The sequence below is a fragment of the Microtus pennsylvanicus genome, chromosome 1 (genome assembly GCF_037038515.1).
Source record: "Microtus pennsylvanicus isolate mMicPen1 chromosome 1, mMicPen1.hap1, whole genome shotgun sequence".
Taxonomy (NCBI): Eukaryota; Metazoa; Chordata; class Mammalia; order Rodentia; family Cricetidae; genus Microtus; species Microtus pennsylvanicus.
In genome coordinates this window covers 222311533-222315791 of record NC_134579.1, presented here as the reverse complement: position 1 = coordinate 222315791, position 4259 = coordinate 222311533, and positions in this window count along the sequence as shown.

Below are 4259 nucleotides of genomic sequence, written 5' to 3'. Positions count from 1 at the left end.
GGAAGTATTGTATTTTATTTTGAAGAGAAAGCATCAATAAATGCTGTATTCATGTATGAAATGTATTCTCAACTAATAAATGGTGAAAATAACATTTAGATTGAAAAAGCCATTCATTTTTTCACATTTATTGGATTTTTCAATTTTAAACTACAGGCTAAGCAAAATAAATTGTAAATTTATACATTTGCTTAGAACGTACTTACATTTTATGTTGTTATTATTTTGATGTTTGCAAGCTGAATTCTGGGTCTCGTCCATGCTAGGCAAAAGAACTATAATTGGGCTACAAACCTCAGATCCTGCACACATAAACAGCTCCTCACATAATGCATCCGCAAATTAATCAGCAGATCTTCTATTTTCCTCTTGGAAAACTTTTATCAATTAATTTTTGGTCAGAAATAGTGCTCAAAGGTGTATATATCACAATGATATAATTATTCATGTATAGAATAATAAAAAGATAAAATGGAATAATTTTTAGGCTTTAGAGGAAAATATACTCATTTTGATTTGACTAAATATATTAAAGCTTATATAAATCACATACTCTGTTAAACAATGAAATTTTTGGATGTCAATACTGTAATTTGAAATAATGCAATGTCTCAATATGCATATTGCCTATGTGAGCTTACTGAGCTAGTATATGAAATAAAATTAAAGGTAGGGAAAAGGGTAGATAAAAACAAACACATACATGAATGTCTTTATTACAAAAGTGTCTAAGCCAAAGTAGAAGGCATGCTAATATGTTTAAAATTAACAACCATTAGGAGTTGTTTTCCCCCCCATAGGCCACATGCACATTTCAATGATTTTTATTCCATATTTTCAAAATTAGTACATGAGTTAGATATTAGGAGACTTGATCTCAAGAACTTATACTTGTAAAAGAGGTAAATACAATAGAAAATAATTTCTTGAAGAAGTAATTAAAACTTAAAAAATCAATTACTGTGATTCATGATAGCACAGAAGATGATAATGTCTTTAGTGACCGTGAAAATAATCTCTCCTACATTAACCTTCACATTTAAAATGATTTCATAATTTCTTCTCAACTGACTTAATAATATAACCTGAAACCTAACCTTAAAAAAATCACAGGGATGCCGGGCGGTGGTGGCGCACGCCTTTAATCCCAGCACTCGGGAGGCAGAGGCAGGCAGATCTCTGTGAGTTCGAGACCAGCCTGGTCTACAGAGCTAGTTCCAGGACAGGCTCCAAAGCCACAGAGAAACCCTGTCTCAAAAAACCAAAACAAAAAACAAAAAAAAAATCACAGGGAAATATTAATTTGATACATATCCAAAGTAGAATTGCATAGAATAAATTCCTCACCTTTATAAACTGGCATAAGACAAATAATGATGAATAAGTTAGTTTTTCTAAACTTAAGTATTAATTTGTTTTAAAAAAGGTTAATCACCTTGCAATATATACTACAGACTGTACTGTTTAATTAGGACACTGTCTGTTCTGGGAATAAATTCTTTCCCCAAGTCTCTTTCTAAATGAAGGGAATAGGTTTCCCCAAGAATCCAAAAGCTCAACAAAACAAAACAATAAAGAAGATACACTTGAGCAAACTACTCCATTTAAATATCATAGTTTTCTATTTTGTTACTATGAGAGCCAGGAATGGGATGTATGAGTGCCACCACGGTACTTGGATAGCTGAAGCAGGAGAACTGTATATTTAAAGTCAACTAAGGATTCAGAGTAAGGCTTTGTTTCTAAGTAAATAAGTATAGTAATTAAGTAAGTCAAAGAATGTTTTCAGTTCTCAAAAGAAGTAAAAACAATGAGAACATCAGAAATTGATAGTCTTTTTTATTCAAATTTAATCATTTATTTGAATGGTGACTCTTGTTTGTAGTCTGGATGGACTGGAGTTCCCTATGGAGATTTGTCAGGGTTCAGAAGTGTGATGATCTGCCTGCTCCTGCTTCCCAGTCATGAGAGTAGTGGAAAGCAGCACTGCACCTCAGTGCAAAGACATTTTATGTATTATATTAAGAAATGATAACAAAGCCAGGCGGTGGTGGCACACACCTTTAATCCCAGCACTCGGGAGGCAGAGGCAGGCGGATCTCTGTGTGTTCGAGACCAGTCTGGTCTACAAGAGCTAGTTCCAGGACAGGCTCCAAAGCCACAGAGAAACCCTGTCTCGAAAAACCAAAAAAAAAAAATGATAACAAATTTCCAGATTTACAATGCAGCCATGGAGTGGCAGTAAATACACAAGAGGTTCTGCATCATTGGCCAGGACTGATTCCTGCAGCATATCTCCCAGATCTGAACCCTCATTCATCACACTCTCTATGCTCCTGAAATTATAAGAAAAAGAGGAAGAAAAGAAAGGCTCATTTTTCTCCCTAGGTTGTGTGAACTGGGTGTTGTGCATAATTTCCAGGAATCACTTATCTAAAACCATACATAATGATATCTATGAAGATGAAAAAATATAGTGATACTTCATTCTTTACTACATATAGAAAACTAAGATTACTAATACATTAATCAGCAAGTGTGTTCAGCAGTCCCAACCTAAAATTCCACTTACTTCCTGCTTTTGTTTCCCAACAAGGAACTCTTAAGTTAGATCTTAAAGTAATATAGCTGATTTTGTAGACTCCCCAGATACGTCCTTCAAAATGCACATAGAAGTGTAAAAATATAGTGGAGAAGAATACTAAAAAAAATCATAAGATCCTATACTATTAACACAGACATAATATTTTAAATAAGAGAAATGAAAATAAGGACTTTAGAATAATGAATATGTATCATATCCCTTGTAGGATTTTATATATTCTTACAGTTTTGTGTATTATCTTTATTTTAATTGTAGCCATTAAAATATTAGTGAAATCCCAAATAATAACTATTATAGTTTACATTCAAAACACTAAACAATGATGATGAGAATTTTTATCTTTTTCAAAAAATACTTTTTGTTTATGTATATATTGGCATGCCTGTTACACTGTAGATGGCAGAACAGAACAGTTGAGTTTCTGAAGGTAGAATCACAAGTGGTTGTAAACAGGCATTACCTCGAGAGCAGAAAGATCTGGTAACTGCTTACACAGCACCTTTCCAACTTCTGATAATAAACCAAACCAATGTAATAATAATGATAATTTATTAATAGAAGTGCAAACATAAAAAGAGACATGCAGCTGTAACTTTGGATATCAATATGATGATTTCTCAGAAAATTATGAAACAACCTTCCTCAAGACTCAGAGTAGAGACTGGGGCTATAAGAAGCAAAGACACTGACTCTCATGTTAAATTCTCATTACTCTGTGTAGCATTGCAATTGTGAAACTCCCCACTATTCTGATAAATACTTTTAACTTCACATTTTAAAAGGATTATCGTGATCCTAAAATTAGACAATCTTAAAACTTTTACTAGGGTGTTGTGTTTGCTTATCATAATAAATATTCTTCACAGAACTTGGGTTTCATCTATAATTCTTCTGTTTGTTATCAGTGAGATAATAAAATGCATTTCATGATTTTTATTAGTGAGAGGAATATAAAGTAATATCAAAGTAACACTTATTAAACTGATTCTTTGCTATGTTTCCCTTCTCATTTCTAGATAATTTATTGATTAATTATTTTCTTGGAATGCATCACACTGCTTATTAAAACTTTATTTGATGGTCTTATCAAATTACTTTGATGAAAACAATTTTCTTTCCAACCTTCTTTCGTCAGAATTGGGTTTTTTTTGTACATTCAGGGTGAGTATTTTTGTACAGCAGAAAAAAATCTCATTCACTGCAGCAGCTAAAATGATACTTTTACAAACCTGATGGATGCTTCCTAACAAATTTCATCTGAGATGGTCTCAGACTATTCATTTGCCCCTATTCTCCTTTCATCCCTTCAATACCATGTTTTTGACCTTGTACAGAACAAAAATGTGTAGTAAGAACATCACCATGGGGGCTGGAGAGATGGCTCAGAGGTTAAGAGCACTGACTGCTCTTTCAGAGGTCCTGAGTTCAATTCCCAGCAACCACATGTTGGCTCACAGCCATCTGTAATGAGACTTGGTGCCCTTTTCTTGACAACAAGCATATAAACAGACAGAACACTATATACATAATAAATAAATAAATATAAAAAAAAAGAATCACCAACATAGGACAGAGCTCTATTAAGTGTGGTGTAGTTGAATTCATCTACTGTGTGAGTTATATACTATAGTAGCATTTGGCCATAATTTGCTAA